Source organism: Centropristis striata, chromosome 10, assembly GCF_030273125.1.
Source record: "Centropristis striata isolate RG_2023a ecotype Rhode Island chromosome 10, C.striata_1.0, whole genome shotgun sequence".
NCBI classification, from domain to species: domain Eukaryota; kingdom Metazoa; phylum Chordata; class Actinopteri; order Perciformes; family Serranidae; genus Centropristis; species Centropristis striata.
Window position 1 is genome coordinate 31,831,038 of NC_081526.1, and position 25,643 is coordinate 31,856,680.

Consider the following 25,643-nt stretch of genomic DNA (forward strand, 5'->3'; position numbering starts at 1 on the left):
TTTTGTTTCATAACTCTAACCAAGTAGTTTTGTTTCAATTTGCAAACTTAACCATGTGTCTTAAGACTACGACCTACTGAAAAGAACATTTGTTTCCCCAGGACCCTAATTGAGAATGCAGTTTGGGGACATAATTTGTCAGGAGACAGAATTGCATCTACCCCATACTAACCACCAATGTGATAATAACAAGTCATGCTGACTTCAAGTGTCTCGCCTCATAAAATGCAGACCTCCTTTTGTGAGAGAAGTTAGGGGGAGGTATTCAAATGATTTTTCTCACTATGCCACGACATTTTGTGCAAAAACTGAAATGTGTTGCTGCTTTTGTCATTGAGCGTTCTGCGATGACATGATTGATAATCATGTTTAATAGCTGCTGACCTGAACAGCCCGGCAGGGAGGTCTGATATTGTGCAAGGGCACAAAATCTGTTTTCTCAGCTTTCTGATCACAGCTACTGTTAGTGGGACAGCTGTTCTTTACAGACTGTGGCAAGGTTATTTAGAGTGTGATAAATACTGTATCATAATGAATTATGTAGCTGGCCCGCCTACAGTATGTGTAATGCTTGCATGCCCGATATACAATATGTATGCACGAGATAACAATTTGCTTCCAAATGAGAGCTTGATGACTCGTTCAGCATTGGAAAATATTTTCCACTTGGTTTAAATGGTCTTATTGTGCCCCACAGAGAGTCTGAGCTCTGTGTAAGAAGTGGGGAATACTGACCTTTTCTGTTGAACTACTAAATCAAGATGAGCTGGAAGAAGTCTGAAGATGCATTTCGCTTGCTTAGTTACCCTCAAGGCTATTTCCTGTCACAGCTACTCTGTACACTGACAGAGAAGGATAGCCCCTTGGCAGATTGTTTTGGCCACTGGCCCACACATGCATTGAACTTTAAAGTTGGCATGAGGTCCGCCTTTCTTTGTGTGACTGGAATCCACTCCAGTGAAGTTCAGTTCATGAGTCTTTTATGTAGGACTGGGCAGACAGATACTGAAGCTGATAATCTGAGCCTCTCAACAGCCCCTTTAAATCATGTCAGCAAGCCCAGTAAATTCACTTATCCAGGCAGTTATTTGTATCTAAACGGTTTTAATGCATGTGACAACAGGTCACATCTCAAAAAATGTGTTTTCTCGAAATGTATAATCTTGTTTTCAAAGGGGCGTCAAACAAACACTCACCAAACGAATGGAAAACAGGACAGGAAAAAAAACAGCAATATATAATGCAACGATGACTAAACAAACAACTTTAACTGTGTTACAATATTAGACTAGACACTATCACCAAAAACACTCAATCACCTCAAAAGACAGTTTTAAACATTAAATAGTTACAGTGCACTGGAATAAAAAATGCAATGGTGTGTAAAATAGAAGCTAGAATAAATGTCTCACTTGTATGACATTGAGGGGGCGAAGAGGCATTAGGTAACAATGTCAGCATGATCTTTTGTTGGTTGTGAAACAAGACTCTTTCCAACACTAAATGTACAACAACATCTGGAATTATGCCGAACATAAAAATGTACTTTTTTTTTTTTTAATGTGTAGCTTGAGGATCAGTTCAGAGTCAATCCACACACCTAGTTATTTCATTATATTTAGATATTCTTTCTGAAGAGGTCTACCATTATTAAAAGTTAAAACCAATAAGTGTGATTTGAGTTGAGGTTCTGCTTCAGGCACTGAATAGGTTTTTGTCATATAAAGTCGTAATATGTTAGCTGACTTCAGTTCTACCAGTTAGTCAAAGTGTGCTTTTTGCTTTGTGTGGAATGATTCAAAGAACAGTTGAGTCTGCATTGTTCCACCTAGCTTGGCCTTTAGTACCCAGTCTAACGAGAATATAGAAAATGATGGATGAGAAAGACCATGTTCAGGGGGAAAAAGCAGCACATTGGTCTTTTGGCCATACCTTGACTTGATGACACACAAAAGAATTGAGCAAAATGTCCTTAAATAAGTAAGGAATGTAATACATCTAACAAATCCCAATAATTCTAGAAAGTTTGAACCACGTGCACAAGACAATATTTAAGGCTCTGCTCTGACTACAACACAAGTGTTCTGGAGACCAAGAGGTTGCCAGATTAAAAAGCATTTATCGGATGACCACTCTGTGAGCTGTCCGTGAGAAAAGAGAAAGAGGAAGAGGGAGCCGTCGCCAAACCCAAGTCGCTGCCAGATTTGATCAAGTTTGTTAACAAGAAAAGCAAGTGCCGCCACATCCACTTTTTGTTTTGTTCAAATTAAATTGTAAGCTCTCTACAGATATTTAGTGAGTATCTTTTCTTGTGAAAATGTCCAGTGTAATCGATAACACTGGTGTTGTCATAAGTTTATTTACTGGTCGAATAATTTCCTCAATGTGGCATCGCTAATGGTCAAGAAAAAAATCACAGGCAGACCCTCTCAGAGTTAACTCGGACAGCTCTTTGTTGCTTATCACACTCCATAGTGTCAGATAATAGCCATAAATGTGTTTTTTATAAATCTTTTTTTTATATTTTTAAATAATTTAGTATACAATATATTTTTATTTGAAGGATATGTGAGATAGAGCCGGTTTTATTATAATTTCAGCACACAGATGGCTTAAGGGTTCTGAATGTGTGAAGAGTTATAGTCAATGATTTTCAGTTTAATGTTCAGTATAAAGAATTGATACACTCCAAGTACTGTGGGTAATCTTGTGCACAGACGACAGTAAAAAGAAATTGTTTCTAAGTGTAACAATGAATTAGAATATGGATTTCAGGTCATATTGCCCACCCCTACCTCCACACAGGTTACCATCATAAAATACATTTTCAGGAAGCAGTTAAATACAGTAAGCCAATTTAGCATCTTCTTCTTTGTTCCGCTTTGTTTCCAAACACTTGGGCTGCTTCTGGTGTTTAATATTATTAGAGTTGCTCAGCATTGTCTCCATTGTCATCTATCTTTAGAGTGGCACGCTGTACACCATCCTGCTCTTTTCCCCAGAGATGGCAATAAACTTAATGAAAACTGATGATAACCCATCACAGTGGCTTAGACCTATCATCCAACACATCCACATCAAATTCAAAATCAAAACTGAAGTCAGCTGTCAACACATCACAGCTGCCGTGAAGCTACCAAAGGTCAACACATTTAAAAGGTCCCTTTTCCTAGAATAGATGCAGAACATTTGGAGAAAAAGCCACTGCTGAGTTTCACCTCATGAAGAACCAGTGTCAAATGGAAGTCTTCTGAGTGAATAATGTGAGGGTGTTAAAAATGCAGCTTACCCTCTCTGTGACACTGTGCTGATTCACTCACTGAAGAGTATTTTTCACTTTTCTGACAAGTTTATAGCACTGAATTGAGTCAAAATAAGTCATTTTTCGGTTTCTTGAAGAGAAAATAATAAATCAGAATGTTTCATGGCCTTTACCCAAGATTAAGGCTGTTTAAAGCATTTTTCCTTGGGTGCTTCTACAGAGGCAGCTGCCATCAGTGGATCTGTCTGACTCTTCACTTTCGCACCAACTCTGACTCTCCTTGTCCATGTTTTGGGGACTGATCAAATCTTCCACTTTTTCATTGCACTATGTTAGGCTAAGTCCTCATAACCATTTGACCATGTAGGTCTTTGTACCTACCCTCTAAATGACCCACAGAAGCTTAACCTAAATTAACACACAGACCGGTAGCAGGACATCCACACTTCCTCAAACATAAAAGTACCGACTGCAGTGGATAACATCGTCAGCAATCGCAATTAGGGTAGGGCATCGTTTGATTCTGGTTCTGATTCTGCTTATGGCTTCTGGTTCTTATGGTTATAAATTTTGGATCTTTTAGAAAAAATTAGTTCATAAAAACACATATTTATAAAAACACAATTCAGAAGAATGCAAAAAAGAACATTCATTGGAGAAAAACATACAATATACATAGCTATAACTTTTTTGAAACTGTTAAACAACAACAAAAAGAGCCATTAGATGCCAGAAGGGTACTTTACATCTATAGCTCTGATGCTTTATTAGGTGCACCTGAATGCACCAGGAAGTCCCTGTCGGCACCCACATGCTTAACCATTCATTTTTCAAACAAATTAAACAAAGTTTCTCCAACATCTGTGACTCCAGCAGTGGTCCTGGAGTCTGGAAAGTGCATCTGCAGGATACTGCACAGCTATGTTGTGTCATCTTTCAAGTGTTTTTTCTTTTCTTTGGACATGCACAGGTTGGCAGCCCCTTGTGCTACAACCTGTCCAACACCCAACACTTCTGCCCACCATGAAACAGACCATGCCATTCTTTGTACTCTGTAACATTCCACCTTGGCTTTCATCATAATTCTACAGTCAATACTGAGGGCCACCTAACAATAAATGTAAATATCAGTCATTATAAGATACTGTATAAATTACATATGGGGTTGCTTTTGGGGGTTGACCTTCATAAAATGGTTTTCAGTTACATTTCTCCAATAAAATTATAACAAACTGCATTATATAAATTAACAATTTCAAGTTGTCAGTTTGTTGCAAAAGCCAGTTGCAAAACAATAGTATGAGTTGAGATGAGAGGATTTCCAGGACGTTACCCGCACAGTCAGGAAGCATGGATGACCAGAGTGGAACCCCTGTGGAGCCGGATTGGCAACTTGGCCCCAGGAGACACGAGGGGAAATAGAAAGAGTTTGACTTCAAGACCAACAAAGTTTAGCAGCAGCCTAAGTGCACCACTTCCAATCCATTGAATTGAAAATAATGTCTTAACCTACTATTACTTCACAGAAAGGCAAAGAGAAGTACACACTGTCTAAGCTTTTAGTAGCAATTAAAACTACCAAAAACAATGAAAAAAAGCCTCCAAACAGGAAGTAGATCAAATGTGCAGAAAGAAAAGTAGTTTCAGATTGCTTTTAAAGAATGACAACCTTGGAGCAACCCTAATACACATTTAACGAATGTAATGCACTTCCAATCTAGTAGAGTACACCAACCATTAGAATCATAAAAAGTAAAAACAGCTTCACATACTCTAAAAAAAACCCTCTAAGAACCACTGATAGATCTTTTGATGTTCAATCAGTGAAACTGGGGTTCAAGGCCATGCGTCCAATTTAGCAATCAATTCTAAAATCATGGTGGTCTGAGGCCAGGTTCGACATCCTCTTAAAACACTGGCTGTGGCATTATGTACTCATAAACTCATCACCCAGAGTTTTGTGAGAGAGCAGTGGGAAGGACATGCCATTAAAAATTCAAGTTTTCTGTGCATCCACTTAACCCATTGACGCCTAAAACTTCCTGTAAAACCTCTGGGTGATTTTAAAATAAGCCCCTAAAACCTGAAGTTTTTCTGTAAATTCAACAGAAGTGTCAATGCTTCTACTAAATAATAGATTTTTCAGCCTCTGTAGCAGATAGAAATGAAATTCAATAAGTATTTGAGAGCTTATACAAATACTACAAAATGATGTAAATGCTTTCCAGGCTTCAATGGGTTAAAAGAGGGTTGAAATTCTCACTACCAGTCCTCTGAATAATAATTGGGCTAAAGATAAACTAAATATTTTTTTCCCAGGCTTAGAAATTCCTCAGCCAGAGTCTCAAACCTGCTTGAGCTAAAAAGATTACCTGAGCCTTTAGTTGTTAGCACCTATATGGACAATTGCATTATGGGCAGTTGGATCGATTTTGCTAGCCTGATAATCAGACTGAACAGCTGCATTCCAAACCAATCAGCGGTGACTCACATTATCTCAGTGTAATTTTCAGTCGATATAACTGGAAGTGATAACTGAGAGCAATCAGTGTTTCTTGTGTTGATTGTAGATAAAAATGCTGCTTTCCTATGTCCCAGCCTGGGACAATACTACAGGAACAATTCCTTTTCAGTCTCAGCATTCACTGGAAATACCTGGCAGTTAAAGAAGTACTTCTGCTATCTTGGAACACATCAGCATTCAGTCTGATGATGATTGTCCTCTGGGGGCAATGGCCAATATTTCTATGGTTCTGGTGTAGTCAGAATTGAGATAAAATATGACAAGACTTTCTTCTCCATTTGCCGTCCATCATTTGCAGTCACATTAGGCCGCCACAGTCTAGGTAATTAATGGGAAACCATTGAATGTGATTGGTTAATTGGGTTACAGTCAACCAAAGAGCTCAATATTGTGATTCAGAAGCGGTTTGTCTAAGATATCGTACATCTGATATGCTAATTCTGCAGACATTGCCCAACCCAAGTTAAAACCACTCCTATACAAATGGAATTCTCCAGATACCGAAATATTGTCCCGTTGCCTACAGATTCTGAATTCATATGCAGATGTCTGTCTATAGAGATTAGAACTTCTGTAACTTTAAAGCTTTGTCTTTGGTTTGACATGCTCAGGTAGCTGCTTGACTTAGTGTCAACACTGTGAGAACGGGAGAAAAGCTCCCCTCAGCTTTGAATGTAATGCTCAGCTGGGGGTATTTGTTGTCTGTCGAAAACGCTCAAACCACATGAGAAAACAATAGAATTCACTTACACACTCAGAAGTAAAAAGGTTCATTGTGCACGGTAAGCCTAGCTCAGCAGAACCAGAGATGTGGAGTGCTTCTATATTTATTCCAAATCAAGGAGGTGCGCTGGTAATGTTTTATCAATAATACAAATCCCCTTGTTGCATTTACTTGTCAGCCGACGGTCTTGCTGCGTGCACACGGGGAGAAACTGATTAATTCTGCTTCGCTCGCATGGAGTCACAGTTCAACCTAGCTTGACTGAAGTTAACATGGAATATCAGTTAGTGTTTAAACTGGGTCAGGTTTTACATTAAATCTGTGTATGTTCCTTTTTATTCTAAAGTGCTTCACAGGAGATGCAGTTGTGTTCTACTGCATTGAAATCCTCTCTAGTGTGGGTATGTGTGTGTGTGTGTGTGTGTGTGTGTGTTTGTGTGTGTGTGTTGCTGGCATCTTCTGAGATAAAGGATATGACTTGAGCACAAACAGTGTTTGCACCTCTCCCATTTATCAGCTTCTCAATAGAAGTATTCAGACCTTGTTTTATTCATTGCTTGTCCAACTCAGTTTCCTCCTCTGTATGTTCTTATACACTGAAGGACGCCTGCCTCGCATCTCCAACCAAGGTGATGAAATATAGGTTTTCACACCTGGATCTCTTTTCACAATTTTTCTGGGAAATTTTTAGTCAACAACTATATTGATTTTATGTGGTGTTGCTGACAAATAACAGAAGTCAACCACATTTAATTTAAACCACAGCACCATGATAAAATAAAAAAGTGCTGCTTATATCGTGTCTTTCTGGTGCATGAGCCTCAACTCAGACCACATCTGGGATGTGGCGCATGTTTACAATGATTTTTTTTTTTTAACAATGTTTTTATTAATTTTCAATAAGAACATACAAAACACATCAACACTCACCACACTAGCCACATAATGAAAAGCAGGCAGACCCCGCTGAACACACATACACAAAAAAATAAATTAAATAAAATGAATAAAAAATTAAAATAAAATAAAAAAGTGTGTGAATATAAAATAACAATTACAACAAATAATAATATATTTTTTTTAAAATAAAAAAAATGTTACACTCATTGTGCTTACAGATAAATATAATCTACTGTTGCTTGAGAAAGTCCATTAAGGGTGTCCACACCTCTTCAAATTCTCAATGAGTTTTTAGTTAAAATAGTGTGTTGTATATTTTTAAAATTTATGAAATACACCACAAGGTCCATTTAGTAGCTGCTTACACATGGTCAGAAAAATCCATATGGTCACAGCCCTGCTCGGCTTGTGGTTGTTGCCGAAGAAGTCCTATCCGGTTTTTTGAATTGAAAAAAACCTTGGCCTGTTGTCATAGTAGTTCTAGCAATATCCACTTAGAATCAAGGACGAATTGTTTGATGTGTGGTTAAAGGTCGAGGTCACAGCTCTGTGATATCATGTCCATCCTGTTCTTGTGAACTCGATATCTCAGGAATGCCTCGAAGGAATTTCTTTAAATTTGGCATAAACATACATGGACTCAAGGATGGAAGGATTAGATTTGTGGTCAAAGATCAAGGAAACTGCTCTGTGACCTCACATCGGTCCCATTCTTTTGAACGAAATATGTCATTAACCCTTTGATGCACAACATATGGACAACACTTCTAAAGTATAACATGGGTCAAAAATGACTCATTTATCCAAATTTGTATTAAAATTAAATTACTTGATACTATAATAATAGTAATTTGTTTCAAATAGTTACTTTCCACACTCATATATTTAATATATTTAACGTGTTAATGTATCATTTTGTCACACATACAGTGTATCTTGAAGGTATTAACATAGCTTCACTTTTTCCACATTTTATTATGTTTCAGCCTGATTCCAAAATTGATTAAATTCATTTTTCCTTAAAATTATACACACAATACCCCCATAATGAAATTTTTGACCCATGTTGTGCATTAGAAGCGTAGTGATACAAAAAGGGTTTTTATTCAAAAAGTAAGAAATGAAAAACAAAAAATTAGGATGTATGATGATGAAAAACAAATTGATTGAGGAAAACCTGGAATACTGAATGATGAAATTAATTTATTGCGAAGATATAGAAAATGAAAAACTCAGTCGGGTCACTTTAGACCCATGTTGTGCATCAAAGGGTTAAAGAACCACTTTAAAGATAACTTCTACTTAAGGATCAACTGATTCGATTTTGGACGTCACTGTGATCTCACAAAATATTGATGTGTATGAAGGATCCACTTTAGCATTTGTAGCAACATCCATATTTTAAGTGTCATGTCCTCCCATGGCTACATATGAGTGTGGAAAGATATGGATGTACACTGGAACTAAGCTGGTTGGCAGAGGCATACAACTGCGTAGTGGGAATTTTAGTTTATTCTAAAAAAAAGGGGTCAAATTGGGGATTTATGCTATTGTCTGACCAGTTGAAACACATTCAAATTGCATTGAAAGTGCATCGAGTAGAATCACAGCAGTCATAAATCCAGTAAGTAAACAACAATAACAACCAACATGAGTAACTTTAAAGTTCAAATAACAAAACAAAAAATAAAAATAACAGGCATGATAAGATATTTTTAGGTTCGAATCTCCAGTACAAAATTCCTCAAGAGCTGCTCTCATTACACTCGACAGTTCACCCTGATGTATTTAAAGCACACATACATAATCTTTTCCCATTGTCATTTTAATGCTCTAGGAACACTAATGTTCCATGAATGCTGAGCTATTTAGAAAGCCTAGGAGTCGCAAAGTCTCCACTTGTTATTTTGAGCAACTCATTTTCTCAAATGTTTCGAAGCCGGTGCATTTGGACTATCTGTAGTTTCTCTGTGTGCTGCACCGTGGGTCAGGACACTGCAGGTTTAAAGATGCACTTGCCAGCCTGTTCACTCTGTACACAGACCCTGACATCTGCCCAGTGCAGGCATCAGGAGTCCTGCCCCTCAGGAAGTAAGATGGGCCGGAGCCAGCCTGGTGCTATCTGTGTGTCCCACGTCTCTTATCTACCATTTCCAGCATGTTACATACTGGATCTGTGCTGCTGCTTCCCACATGATGGTGTTTTCTTATCAGGAAACTTGTGCTTTAGAGCCCAGAGGGAAGTTCTTAGTGAAACTTTATTTTGATTAAGGATTATTATATGACCCTATCCATCAAAAAAAACATTGACCCCCCCCCCCCACACATACACACACACACCCCCCTTACATGCACCTGAAGCACTGATTTCAGCGTGTGATTGGACTTATGTAATCACTCTCTTTCCTGTCATATTTCTCAGAATTACTTTATTAGATTTTCATATTGGATTTGCTACATTAGTGTAAAACCTGTTATAATCCTCTTGTTGGATTATAATCCAATTTCCTCCAACAACTTTTCTTTTTTTTTGTAATTAAAATTTCCCCTCTTTTGTCTCCTGCAGCCAAAGAGTGCAGACGAGTTCTTTGGTGGGAGCTTTTTGAGAGGGAGCTTTTTGTTGTCCTGGAAACCTTGAGCTGGGTTCATATTTTGGGTCCTGTAAATCCCTTCGAGTCAAGTTTCATATTGGACCACACAAATAAACTTGACTTGGAATAAGATATCAGTCCTGCTTCTTTGAGTTTGTTTTGGAGCCGACTTTCTGCCGAGCTGTCAAAACTTGTCTAAGAAGATTAATCCAGTAGACCTCCCTCTTTCATAACAAGTAACCCACCCCTGTCCTCGGGACTTCAAGCTTCTCGCTGCCAGTGTATCTTAATTATGATTTTTGGGTGATTGGCTTCTGCTAATGAGGAGGAACAGGGTGAATTAATTTCAGCTGAATGGTGCTGTGATCCTCTGCCATTTTCTTTCACATGTTATTCCAACGTGCAGTTATTACAGGGACAAGTAATGCAGCATAAACTGAAGCCTTTTATAGCAGGATTGATTGCCTGCCCACGAGCTACAGCCCAAACGGTTTACTTCAATGCCATTTATACTACTACTTACTCTAAATAATTAAATTGTTAACTACTTAACCATGTAATAAAACTGTTTCACAGTATGCACAGCATCATAAACACCTGTATTCTTGAGATCTAATATGCAAAAGCACATTATGAAACCTATGAACGTATTGCTTTTGGCGAGATCAAAATGACAGTTGTTTATTTATCTATTCTCCTACATTATTCAGTGTAATATACACTGTGAACAAAAAGCTGAAGAAAATCTATTCTTTGTTATTCCTCAGCTGGAGAAATTCCATCATGTCAGCTTTGTTTTCGCTGAGAAGGAAGTTAAAATATAGGGAAGGAAATAGTTGGAGAGGAGGATATTCATTCTCAAGAAATAAAAAAAGTCGTCTCTGACTTTTCGACTTGGATTAAACAGTTACTCAGCACACTTTTTTTATCATCTGTTATGTGCAGTTGTTGGTCAACTGCGGCCTTCACTGCTGGCCGTAAATTTGACTTTCTCTCTGTGGATGTGGACGTCAGATTTTGCTGATGTGTCTGACTTAGGTGCTATATCAACAGCAGCATGAACTTGCATGGCAAAGCAATAATTATCATGAACCACAGGCAGGGGAAGAGGGTGGTGTAGCATCGATATATAAAGAGAAGTGGATACACAGTTGGAGGCGGGGCCCCAGGAATCCCAATGCAAGTTGCTTATGGGTGCCTGAAGCCAAAAACAATTATTATTTAATGAAATTGCCCAGATCTCTAGTGCTCATCAACTACATTTGTCCAAGGGCCAGACTTTTATAAGCAGACGCTGTGGGGGTCGGACTTTCAAATAAAGCCTAGTTAGTCTATCATTGTTTGATATTGTCACTTTCTTACTAAATTAATGCTGTTTTTATTAGCCTATACCAGTGTCAACAGACTCCTAATAAACATAGTAAATCCATAATGATAATTAGATACTTAACTAGAAGATTGATGGTAATGGTTAATGGACCTGCACTTATATATCGATTTCCTAGTCGCTTTGCGACCACTCAAAGCGCTTTACACTACAGACTGCGCTCATTCACCCATTCACACACACATTCATACTGGTGTCAGAGGCTACCCTAAACGGTGCCACCTGCCACCATTGGGAGTTCATTCACACACCAATGAACTGCATCGGTAGCAATTTGGGGTTCAGTATCCTGCTCAAAGATACTTCGACATGTAGGCTGCCATGGTGAGGAATCGAACCACCGACCCTCCGATCAGTTGGCGATCAGTTGGCGATCAGTTGGCGATCAGTTGGCGATCAGTGGGCGACCGATCTATCAACTTAGCCACAACCGCCCTCCTTGGCTGTCAGACTTCAGCCATGGAGGCAGTTCAGAGAGGAATGATGGTTAAAACTGTGAATACAGAAACTTCATTGTAAATATGCGAAGCACCAGAATCCTTTTTTTTTCCCTACTCACATTTTCTGAATTGAATGAGGCTATTATTCTGTGGGCTGGACTGGGAGCTATGGCGGGCTGTGTGTGGCCGGCGGGCCGCCAGTTGATGTCCTCTGCCATAGAGCAAGCACACTAGGGACCTGCTGAAGCAGCTACTTCGGGTTTGGCACACTGCTAACTTTAATCTGAATAAAATGATTTGATCATACTGCTCCTCCAGACTTTCCACATAAAATTCTGATAGTGAAGCAACTCATTTTGCTGGTGTTGTGACAGTCTCTTTCCCTTTGCAAGAGAAAGTATTTGTCCCATGGCCTGGACCTGGGGGCTTCAGATGTAACCACAGCGATTCGCTTTGTTAAAGAAGTAATGAAACTATTGACTGAGATTATAAACTCATTCAGAAAATGTTAACTGCAGTGAGAAATCAAGTGAGAATATACTTCTATTCAGTCAAACCTTTTTTCTAACCAGTGCAGTTTCCCCCTGCTGGCCATTCCAAATAATGCAGGTTTAAGACCTGGAGGTGAGCACTTCCAAATATTTGTGAAACCTAAATGCTTTGTGTGCATTCAAATTTGTTTTCTTCAATTCCTCACAAGCTATTTATTTTTTTAAATACACTACTGGTCAAAAGTTTTAGAACACTCCAACTTTTCCAGAATTTTATTGAAAATTATGCAGTTTAATGTCTCAGTGTACTCTGAAATTAATGCACATTTGCAACATTTAAAATTCTTTATTGAGCATGATAGTGTTTTGAAAGTAAAAAAAAGATTCAAAATCACATTTTATGTTGGCCTAAAGGACTAAAAAAAGACACAAAATGACTAAAAAAATACACAAAATGACTAAAAAAAGACACAAAATGACAAAAAAAACAAAAAACAAAATGACTTACAAAGACATGAAAAGAATTCAAAAAAGGACAAAATAGCCCAAGACTCCATAGAGTTAAGTTGTTAACCCACTTCTTGTTCCCTGAAAAAAGGCCTACTTGTATAATTCTGAAATGTACATTATTTTTAAGTTTTGGTTAAGCTTACCTTTTTTTATTTACCTCTGGCAGTTCACCACTTACCTTCGTACCCTTTCAAGCTGTTCATTTGACTTGAACTGCTTGAATTTCAATAAAAAACTGGAAAAATTGGGGTGTTCTAAAACTTTTGACTGGTAGTGTATGTTTGTAATGATGATCTACAGCAGTATACATGAACACAATTGTGCACTCAGTCCTCATTGAATTTTCAGTAATCTAAGACCTTCCACAGTATTACACACACTTTGCCCTTTACATCTACCGCTGAATGTCATTTCCCACAAATTCCTCAGGCATATTCATGATAACTACTCATTTATCAACTAAGGAACAACCACTTTAATCTTGAAAGGAGTTTGTCATTTTAAGTACTAATTAACTAACTTTTCCTCAATTGTAAAAATGGTGAACCAAGAGTCCTATGGGAAGAAGTGACTGCAGGTCTAATAAAGACAAAGAAGATATAGCATTCTAGTGAGAGGCCGTCTTACGGTTTTTGATCTCGGTTATGCCAGAGAAGCATATCATTGATTTTTTTTTTCTCAACATTGCATTTTCAAGAGTGATTGATCAATGTGTTTGTTTGTTTTCTTAAAACTATTAATAAACAGTGACAGTTCACAAATCTCCACAGCTGACACTGTGCTATAAATTGAATAGCTTATGAGTAAAAATGCTTTATAGTATTGGACAGAAGGCACAGCTTATGGTGCTTGAATAAAAAACATTTTTCATGTGCAACAACTGGAAAGAGCTGAGTAAGCACCTCAGTCATCAAGCACATAACTATAAGCATGGCCGAATAAATTCTCTGATTGTATTTTTAGTTATTTATTTAGTTTGTTTATTTGTGGTGTTTGCTTTGTTTAGGCAGAGCTGTCTTGTGTGTCTTTAGTGTTAATTTGTACGTGTTGGCTGATCTTTACACTTTTGTACTCTTTAAAGGAGCAGTGTGTACTATTGACGGGGATCTATTGGTAGAAATCCACCCATCCATTATCTTGCTTGTTCTATTCAGGGTTGTAAGGGAACTGGAGTTGATCCCAGACTAACAGCTGAAAAGGGTAAAAAGAGACAAAGGTACCTTTGAGTGCCAGTCAAATAAAAATGAATCATTATAAACAGAAGTGAATACCAACAGAAGAATATTGCAGTAGGGGATTTTGGCACATTTTTTCTTGGGCACTACCCACACCTTTAGCTGTGTTGCTCATTCCACAAATGCATCCTTACGAGTTGTACCACGTTGTAAAGGTGACTAATCAGGTTTTCCAACAATATAAAGTACAACACCAATTGGTATTATTAAAGGGGAGAAATAATTGACTGAACAGGCTGAGGCTTAAAACCCGTGCCCATGAACTGCTCATGACATAGAGACCCAACCGACGATAAGCCAGACTGGAATGAAACATTTGAAGCCGGTGCTAAAGTCAAAACTGAGGGCTCCACAGTCCATAGAGACTTTTAAAAAAGGACTAAAAACATTCCTTTTTAGCAAAACCTTTGGTTCCTCCCATCTAGATGGTTTTTAGATTATGTATGTATGTTTTCTGTTTTTAGCTGTTTTTTTCCTTTTTTATCCTTTTTATATTTAGAATGTTATGCTTTTAACCTGTAGCACTTTGAGATTTCCTGTAATGTAAAGTGCATTACAAATAAAATGTATTATTATTATTATTATTATTATTATTATTAAAACTTCAATATCAGAAATTATGCTGAAAGACACACACACACACACACACACACACACACGACACAAATAACCTACTAACCAACTACTAGCCTACAGAAAAAAAATATTGATTGCGACGGAGCAGTTTTACGCACACAAACAATTAATCTTTAAATCGCAGCAGGGCAGCGCGGCCCCAAACCAGCAAATTACTTCCTAAGAACAATTCTCAAAAAATGTAAGTTTTAACACAAGAAATCAGCACTGCAGTCACAGCAAACAATCACAATAAATTAGCAGTCACGGCAAAGTGAACAATAACCTGTGCACAGCAGCATTTTCACGCACGGTCCATGAAGCAAACATAAAAGAGAGCCGACCTGACCCCTAATTATGTACTTAAAAACAAAGCCCAACACAGTCATAGCCTGAGGTCGAGCCTCTGGTTCCATAGAGCTCAGGTCATGTGGCAGACCTCTAATATACAGTCATGTAAAAAATTATTAGACCACCCTTTTTCTTAAATGTTGTGTCTGTAATGCCTGGTACAACTAATGGTACATTTGTTTGGACACATATTATGATAACAACAAAAAAAGCTCACAAGAGTTTAATTTAAGAGCTGATATCTAGACATTTTCCACGAAATTTAAGAAAAAGGGTAAAATAAAACTGAAGGAAAAGGGTGGTGTAATATTTTTTTCCATGACTGTGTATTGTCAGATTGATGTAAAAATGTCTTTTGTATAAATGTTCTTTATTATTTCTATCATGATCCTGTAAGCAATATTTATGTAATTTGATGACTCTTTATGTTCTGAGCCTTCACATGAGTATATAAAAACAGACCTACCATGTGGTCTTCTCACTATTTATTTATTAATTAACCAGAAAACTGTGATATATGTCGTTATTGAGATATATATAATGACCTATATTGGGACAGAAGATTTTGGCTGTATTGCTCAGCCCTAGTTTCAAGATTAAATAAGACTGAAAAAAAATCAGTTGGTTTAAGAAACTGGAGGCTTTGCATCAAAATGTGTGCAGATTTTAAAACCCTGTTCAGCCTTACCCCTGAGTAGACTCCAGGGGGCCCCAAGAAAAACAGCTTCCCAGAATGTTTCAAGCCCAATTGCACCGTAGTGGTTCAATAGTGATTGAGAGTCACTTGCACGCTTTTTCTAACTGGAAAAATAAATTCAAAATCCAAGATCCTCAGTGTATTCTCCCCCTGTCATGCAACACTGTGGGGACATCAACCAAATGGAAGTTTGAATCATTGAATTCTTCATCTATTAGGGCCCAGACTATTTGAAATGTAAGATACAGGCTACATGTGGAATCTGAATTATTCTGTTTTTATCTCTGTGTATTGAAGGAAATAAGAAAAATATCATCTTAACAGGTTCTTCCAAACATTTCAATGGTTGTGTGGTTCAGTAGACTTTTTTTTTTTTTTGTCTTTGACGGTGTAAACAGAAAAACATGGATCAGCTCCCCATAATGAATCTGTCACAGCAATAATTGCAACTGAAACACAAGGTTATTTCTTTCAATCTTCAAACATGCGTCCTCATGCTGAAAGAAATGAGCAAATATCATTTAGACGGATAAATAACTTGTATTAAATTGCTTAATGTAATGAGAACGCAGCAGTGCTCGTTCATCTCGAAAAGCTTGATTCCTGAGTGTATTATTTTTTCTTCCTGCCTACAGAAGATGCAGCACTAATGAGCACCCATCTGCCTTTAGATGAGTGAAGCACAACAAAGACAGCTGAACATCAACAGCCCACAGTAACAGTAAGGCTCCATATCTGCTATCGTACACACTCCAGAGCTGTCTGTGAAGTTATCATTATATATCATTATATAGTTATACCGCCTACTTCAAATCCGCCTCAGCTGAGATCCTCCCAGTGCACATGCACTTGTCTATTGTTCACTGATTTTCTCTGTGATTATGGGAACAAAAGACAGCCATTGGCATACGGTGGCACTCACACGTACAGTTCTGACACCGTGTTCAGCCGTGTATGTTCTCGTCAGGGGGCCCTTTGCTTTGTGATGTTACGTAAACAGGAATGAGTTGACATTTTGATGCCGCCCTGCTTATCTTCTTAGAGCATGTGACATTTCTACTCCCTGCTTTAAAGAGCAGCATTTAAATTCATGCAGTTCTGATAAATATCACAGCATAGGATTAACAGTGTTGTCCTTATACAGTCGGTCAGTGGTTCCCAAGCGTTTGTTAAACCGTGAAACCGCTTCAGAGGACTTTTGCTTTCATTATGACACCCCTCCATGGACACCCCACACATGTCATACGCCACATACAACCTGGTCTCACAGAAATCCGTGAAATAGCCACGGATTTCGCTTAACTCAAAATCCGTGGAATAGCCATGGAATCGCTCAAATTTCCGTGAAACTGACACGGATTTCGCTACAATGCAAGTTAATGACAGTCATATCCCGTGGCTATTCCAACATACAAAGTGATTATGTACATTCACTGAGTGAATATTTAGAAAATAAAACATATATTTCTCACTAGAAATGTGATCAAAATCCATTTTTATGCAGAAATTAAGTCAAAATATTGATTTTTTCACTAAAAATGAGAGAACTGTCCGCCATGTTTTTTGTTCGGACCGCTGGAACCTTGAAAGTCACGTGACTTGGAACAAACCAATAGGAAAAAATATCAATGGGATGGCCACGGGATATGACTGTCTTTAACTTGCACTGTAGCGAAATCCGTGTCAGTTTCACGGAAATCTGAGCGATTCCGTGGCTATTCCACGGATTTTGAGTCAAGCGAAATCCGTGGCTATTTCACGGATTTCTGTGAGACCAGGTTCGCCACATACTATGATATGTACTCTCACAGGCCACTTTATGTACACCTGTTGAACTGCTCGTTAACACCAATATCGAAACAGCCAATCACATGGCAGCAACTCAATGCATGTAGACATGGTGAAGACGAGCTGCTGGAGTTCAAAGTAAGCACCAGAATGGGAAAGAAAAGTGATTTAAGTGACTTTGAACGTGGCATGCTTGTTGGTCTCAGTGTTTCACAAACTGCTGATCTAACAACGTGAGAGAGTGTTCTGAAAAAGAGAAAATATCCTGAGAGCCTTGATGCTTGTTGATGCCAGAGGTCAGAGGAGAATAGTCAGACTGGTTGGAGATGATAGAAAGGCAACAGTCACTCAAATAACCACTCGTTACAACCGAGGTCTGCAGAAGACCCTCTCTGTATGCACAACACGTCCAACCTTGAAGCAGATGGACCACAGCAGCAGAAGACCACACCTCCACTTTATTAGGTACACTTTGCTAGCAAATAAAGTGGCCGGTGACTGGACGATATGGTCAAAATCTTCTATCCTGACAACAAACTATGTCATATCTCCTGAACGCTGTATGATATTGCTACTGAATTATGTAAACATGTGTAGATATGATGACTGAATGACCATGCCAAATTTAGTGCCATTTTGCCAATGGTTGTAGGGCTGTAGATAGGGCTGGGCGAGACAGAGAGGATCTAATATGTTCTTATGGGTTTTTTTACGTAACTTTCATGGCTAACAGTTTGTAAATCACGTTTTTATGCAACTTCCATGGCTTCACTTCCAGCGTTTCTGGTATATTTACTTATTTATACTACTTACAATACTTCTTCTTCCATGTTTTATAACACCTTACCAAGAAGTTATTTGCCGTGAACCTAGGTCAGTGATTTTGTAGCCTAAATTCAGCGAAACTGCAGCCTTTTTTTACAACTGCAAACCGTACATCTATGTATACTGACGTGTGTGCTATTTTTTAGAACGCTCCACTGTTTGGTGCTGGTGGCATGTCATTTTCACACATGACGTGGCACTAGCATATAATTCGGTATAATTTGTTGTTAAGAAGTTGTGGTCATTTAACGTAATTTTGCGAGATCAGGTTGGGATGAGCAGTTCTCTAAATCACTGCAAGGCGCCATACCACGTTTCTGGTATGCTGCAAGCATCTCTTCAGGGATCGGCCCTCTCAGAAAGTGCACACATTCTGAATTGGTACACCCCCAAATTTTCTGTCCTCGTCTTCATTAAATATCAATAATAAGATACCACTAAACAACTGGTGAGAAGGAAGCACATCACAGACCCCTTCACATCCAGGGTTCCCTAGTCTTTGTGGCCTGGTTCTTTGTTCCATGCCCTTGTACGGTAAAGAGTCCAAACTATGAAGTGCTGTATGTCTTCTTCAATTTGAGGCATTATTTCAAAGGCACAGTGGGGACAGACAGTGATAAAGAGGCAGAGAATAGGAGAGCTGCGCGCTATAAAGTCGAAGCTTTGATGTTTTCTTGCATTGAGAATGGCAGTGTTGTAGAAAATGTGATCAAGGTTTTCACATGAGTAGAGTGTCTCTGTACCATCACTTTGCTTGCCATTTAAAAAGACGACAATTTGTATAGTCTCAGGAGGTCTTTCATCGCGAAGGTCCCATCTGAGTGTTTGTAGACATATTGGCTTGTACTGAGTGCCTTGTCTGCTTCTTGAATAGTTGAGTGTCAGTGAGAGCAAACATGACCTGAAAAAGTCTTCTTATATGTAGTTTGAAAACTGAGCTTGCCTGTGTAGTGGGTACATGTACAACGGTTGCTGACAGTAAAATATGGCCTTGTGTAAATGACTTTGGCCAGTTTTGTGCTGAAGCTCGGGAATGCCTTATCATGCAGGAACAGGCGTGTAGATTAGAAGTAAATTATCGAGGTAGATTTGGGTCCTAAATGGGCCATTGAAATCCTTCTTTAAGATTTATGACAGTGTTCCATCACCTAGAAGAGCATTTTTATTCCCCATGAAACATATCCGTAAGCCTGAGGCAATCACAAATGTAATGGGTACCTGCTATCATGCACTGTATTGGTTTCTGCCTTACTGGTACCAATATTTTCCTCTTTTTGTAGAAAAAGACCTTGTTTACAACTTGAAACCCCATTTTAGTTCAAGTATTACAGAGTTTGATAGGGTCTATACATTTCTAGAGTCTAGATTAGACATTAGAGTGTAAATAACTTGTTTCTCTTTGGGATGCAGCGTACAAATCCATTCAGCATGGCTTTAGATGATGGCCCTTGACTGATCTGTGCAACATTTATTAAGACACTATGGAGAGGCTGCCATGCCCCTCGAGATACAGTACGCTGTGCTTGGTCAGCTGTTTCCTCTCAACAGGAGCTGAGAACCAGACTTCTCTATCAGAGCTTAATAAAGAGAAAATCTACTTTGACACTAATGATGAGACTTGTGCCCAAGTCAGTGATGCACTACTTTATAAAATGATGCTCTCTCATGTTGACTGCTGACATGACAGTTCAGAAGACTGTGGGCTCAACTGAAGTTGCAAGTACTTTCTTTTTTCTTTTTAAGTTTCTTGCCTGGTAAACTTCTCTAACATCCAATGTCTTCAATCTACGTACAAGTAACACAACTTTAGACCTTCTAATTAAATGTCATGCACACGCCAAAATCAAATTGTGCGTGCAATTGATACGCCAATCCATCCCCATATTTATGTTTGGAGTTATTTTCATGTCTGGATGTTAAGTGCAGAGCTGGTGTCAGGAATGTGGCTGGCATAGCATAGCATACATGCTGGAGCCAGGGGGAAACTGCTAGCTTTGCTCAGTAAAGTTGAAGAAATGTGCCCACTAATACCTCTAAAGCTGAATAATTTACCCAAACCGTACATAAACAGACAAGTGTATTTAGGCGAGATCATGTGTCTTTTATTTCTTGACACACAACCAGTTCAGTCTGCCCTATACTTAACCTTCCAGTGTTAAACTGTAAAAAAAAAGAAGTAGATATAGCCACCTTGACATAACCCATTGGTTTGTGAGCTTTGAAGCCTTGAGTTTGGCATCTTGGCGCCAGCTTTGTCTTTATTTTAGCCAGAATGACCATATTTGGACAAGGGCGTGGCTGGCTCCTAGCTACCCCACTCTGAAGTTGGTTTCCATTATTTCAGGTAAACTAAAAAATGACTATTTAAATATACACATTGCCATGCCTCTATCCTGATGGACAGATTGCTGTGGTAGCAACCTGTTAACCACAAGGTATCAACACCCCAAAGCATTCCCTATATTATTATTTATTTGACTGTCAGTGGGACTATAGTTTATTAAATTAACATCTTGCTGTATTGGAGAAGACTTGAAACTAGTGATTGAGACGAAAAAATAATGAGGAAAATGTTCACTGCGTTAAAAAAATCAAGTGAGAAGTAGGGACATTTTCTCATAGATTTTTATACAATCAGATTTCTTTTTCACAACCAATGGAGTTGCTCCTTACTGGCCATTTGAAAGAATGCAGGTTTAAGGCACTTCCACATTGGCTTCACTTTTCACACCCCAAGCCTACGTCCACTTCTTTTATGCCAGACATGGTCAGTGAGTGAAGGTTTTGGTCTCTGCACATGCAAAGTGGGACCAAATCTGGCAACATCAATGGGGTAACAGAATTTGGTTACTTTGGACTTTGTGAAGCACATGGTTGAAAAACCGAGGGAAAATATTTCTTTCAAAACAACAGTGCTTGTGGTAACCAAACATAATGACTATAAACTAAGTCCACACATTGAGAATATAAAACATGTCATATAATTATATCTGCTACGAAGTAACATGGTGGATACATTATTGAAAATGTCATGAAATAGAAGTTAGATTAAGGTTTGGAATGACTGTTAAGACTCTTCTTAATTAGGCTGGGGATGCTCTGAACGTGAAAACCACACTATTGAAAAGGTCTTTATTGCAGTGATTGGAATGGGATTTCTCCTTTTGAAGCCTTCTTTAGGGTTTCCTTTTTTTCTCAATATATTTTTCTTACTTATCTTAATTGGGTTTTGGTAGCAGATTCTCTGGATTCTTTAGGGACATTTTGTTCAATAAATCAAGCATCATGAGGCCATTTTCACCATCCATTGAGATGAAGAGCACGACAAATAGACTTTACTCAATGCATATGTATGATTGAAAAAGATTTCTCAGCCTGTAGTTACTTTCTTCATTAGGTTATCAAGTAGCTTTGTCACAGATTGAATCCTTAATGACCACGATCAAGATGTACTAAAAGATGCCATGAGTTCAGATTGCAGCTCAGACTGCCATAAATTTTAGTGCCAATTTCACTGTCTGGTCCAACAGTGACTATTTTTAGCCTCAGTGCACAACTTTCAGCACAGTTCCTTGGAGTCATTCTGATATACCTCAAGAATGGAAAAAAATGATATACTGAAAACATGCAATTATGAACATGAACATGAACTGAAATAATAATACCGTAGATCAAACTGATGAAGAGATAATTGTTATGGGGGATTTTTCCTTAGCTTATTCAAATAAGGTTGCACCACTTTTGCTCAGGTGCTGTCTACCATAAAGCACTTGAAAACAAGTAAGTCTACCATGAGTTCTTACAAATATATACCAAAGGGGTAAACACGTCAGAGTCAAAACAGCCCGAAACATATTTCATACAAGCCATTCTCAAGATATTTTTACCCCTCCTGATCCTTCCCATCTGCAGGATGCACTAAAGTGCAGCTATCTTTGAAATTTTCAGAGGATGTGGGATTTTTGAAGAGATGCATCATTTACCAGAAATATCAGGAGGCTGCTGTTACAAACATTTGAGGCAGAAGTGTGATGAAGCCTTGGATCTGTGTTTAAACTTGATTTACCTTTTACTGTACCTGTAAGCAACAAATGTTTTAATGTTATGTTTCCACACGGAATTCCGCACTCATGTCTCAAGCAATATGTTCTGACTTTTGAAGTGTTAATCTCAAGAGGAACAGGTTGTTTCAAATGCGTCTTTAGATGGCATGAAATGATGACAAAAAAAAAAACTTCTGGGCACTTAGTGTGGATTGTGCAGCTGAACAAAATTGGCACTGAACTGCCAATTTGGTTTCCCCAAAATTGTGTTCACCACTTTCCTCCCTCCATAGCTTTCCATTTTCAAGACAGCAGCATTTCTAGCAGCATTTCTTTTCGAAATGATATGGCAGAATTTTCTCCCTTCATCCAGGTGTCTTTTTTATTTTTTTTTTGTCGTTAATCTGCACAACACAAATATTTGTATAATAATAATAATAATCATAATAATATTAGAAAGCTGCAAGCAGAGATGAATGGACATTCACACCTTTACACACATCAGCATCTTCTCGTATGCACTGCAAAAAAGCCAACTTGTATTTTTTGGCCTAAAACAGTGATTTAATTTGGTAAAACTTGGAAATATAAATTACTGACATTTATGGCAATAATGTAAGTTAGCACAACAAAGGAAGCCAGTTGTCTGCTCAAAAACAAGTTGGTGAGTTGTTGTTACTTATATATTTAAGTTGGGGTTCAAAACAACCTACAATAGTTCTGCTAACTCTTATTTTCTTTCTTGTGAAATTCGGTCATTAGCGAAAGCTAGCGGCTAACTGATGCTAGCAGCGCTGCTTGTTACAGCTACAAGAGTAGCCATTAGCGTATCAATGCTAACTCAAAATTGTGGTCACAACATTAGCTGACATTTCATAGCGGCTTTACAATCGTGCCAGAGAAATTCAGAGTTGAGCAAACTCAAAAACAAAACTTAAAATATTTAGTTTAATTGTCCAACTTAAAATTTTATCGAAGTTTGTTGCCTTGAAATTTTGAGTTCACCCAACTTTTCTTTTTTTTGCAGTGTGTGGAGGGTATTAGCGAGATACTGGTGTCCGTGGATTGTCACAACCAAGTGACACTGCATGCACAACTTAGATTTAGTATCCTGCGTGGAGTGTGTGCTGCTGGAAATGGCATATTTCAAAATTTGTTACACTTCCTGTGTGCACCATGTGGCTCTTAAACACATCGATAATATGGCACATTGCTGTTTTTCGTTTGTTGACCACCCCATGTAAACTTCATGCAAATCTGATGGTCTTTGTTACATTAGGCTGACTTTCTGTTAGTCAAGTTAGCTTCCACTCTTCTGTTTTTGGCATCGTGATGAGGTTATAGCCTACTGACCAAATTTAAAATCACAGTTTATTCTCTAGGAGAAGTGTGTTGGATTACATGTTGGATTTAGGACATGCGTCCAAGTCTGGAGATGTTAGGGATGTTAGGGTTCTGGTTTTTCATTTTTTGTGTTTGATTTACCCTCCTGTTATGTTGTTTTTTCAGGAACGGCAATAACCCAGGGTACGTTTAATTAAGTGTCAGATATTAAAAAATCGTAATAAACGTGTTTATTTTTTATTTATAACTCAATTACTAACCATTTATAATATTTAGTGCAATGGTGGTTTTTTTTTACCTCTCACAGATCATGGTTCAGTGAGGATAATTCACACGTTTTTCATAAAAAAAATGCATGTTTAATCATTGTTTTATATACATTCGAAGGACCTTCTTATAAAATGCAATGGCATTACATGACATTGATTTTTATTTATTTATTATACACTTAAAATTGTTTTCATTTTTTATGAAAAAAATACTTTCAACTATATATTGTTTTAGATTTTCAAACTTTGAAATGGGTCAATTTGACCCGCAACATAAGAGAAGGGTTAATATGAGAGCAATGGTCCCAGCAAATTCTATGAACATCATAGGAACCAACCATCACCTACACTTGAAGACACTATGGTGTCCACTGGCCATGTGCAAGCCCAGTCACTGCAGAACTGTGCAATTTCTGCCCATTTTTATGAGTTCTGAAGCAGCACAAGCCTCTAAAAAATTGGGGTTATGGCAGGGATCGTTGGGCCCCTGGCACTTTGGAGCTCCAGCCCTAATAATGATAGAAAGCTTGTTTTTTCTAAGATTTTTCTAAAACAAAGTGGATTATTCAGATAGAGAAGCAGTGGTCCGACTTGTTTGGAACAATTCGTTCTCCAACATACAGCATGTGGATAGAGACAATATTGAATATGGTCACATGGTATCATATCTCACACAGAAAAGCATGAATTATTGAGAGCCATATCATTTTCCATGACTTTTGCTGTTCCCCACTGAGACTCTGACATTATTATAGTTCCAAACTATAAGTGCAGTGAAGAACCAAACCATCACTCATCTCAATATAGTATTCACTTTCAGTTGAGTCTTAATTTAAAGGAATTTTAATATGCACTTAGGGTGGAGTTATATGAGTGTGTAACTCTATGTATACACGTGTCTATGCCTGCCTGTCGTCTATATACACATACTTTAAAGTTAAATTTGGACCTTGGCTGTAGCCGTCCTTCCATTGAACATTTTCTCGAGTAAAATCGAAGTCTCCACTGGTTGGGCTTTGACAGAACCTGGAGGGATAAAGCATCTTTGAACTTCACCCATTTAAAATAGAAGCTAATGGGCTTAAAAGAAGCGCCTTGAGAGAAGGTCAGGATTTTTAACTCAGACGTTGTGTATCATAACTTGTCCTGTTTTATGTAATTTGGACGGAAAGGCAATTCCAGTTCTTTTGGCCTTTAGAATATTACACTGATTACCCTTAAGGGTTTGTTACTATAAAACTGAAATGTGTAATTTGCATGGAATACTATTTCTTCTATTGACTGTTTGCTCTTTTACCATGAATTATAGCCATATTTATGGCCTGGGTAACTACTCAATTGTGATTGGCTGCAGGGTGTCCATTAATTCCTGACAATGGACACCTACTAAGTAGTTCTGATTAAACTGTGTGTTCACTGTAATGAATAAAGATCTGACAGCCAGTAACCATAGCAATAGATACACAGTCAAAGCCTGTGCTTACAATGTATTGCCAACGCTGAGTGTTATCCTGCAATACCTCATCCTCTGAACACCACAGAATGGAGACTAGAGCTGCAGGAAGTACACTGCACCTCTTTCTTTTTTTCCCTCTGAACAATTGTCTCACATCCCATCATTCACTATTCAACTCGTGACTGCCGACT

At 38.2% G+C, this 25,643-nt stretch overlaps 1 protein-coding gene across 3 annotated transcripts in view; it reads left to right on the forward strand.

Moving 5' to 3' along the window:
* LOC131978986 (PTB domain-containing engulfment adapter protein 1) overlaps nt 1-25,643 on the forward strand; it is a 118,415-nt gene that overhangs the window by 28,552 nt on the left and 64,220 nt on the right. For 2 of the 3 annotated variants that reach the window (XM_059342842.1, XM_059342838.1), the window contains exon 2: nt 16,363-16,448. The exons of the other annotated variant lie outside the window; for it this stretch is intronic. The gene's annotated coding sequence lies outside the window, so the exon portion shown is untranslated. The remainder of the gene's footprint in view (nt 1-16,362; nt 16,449-25,643) is intronic. 3 annotated transcript variants of the gene reach the window in all.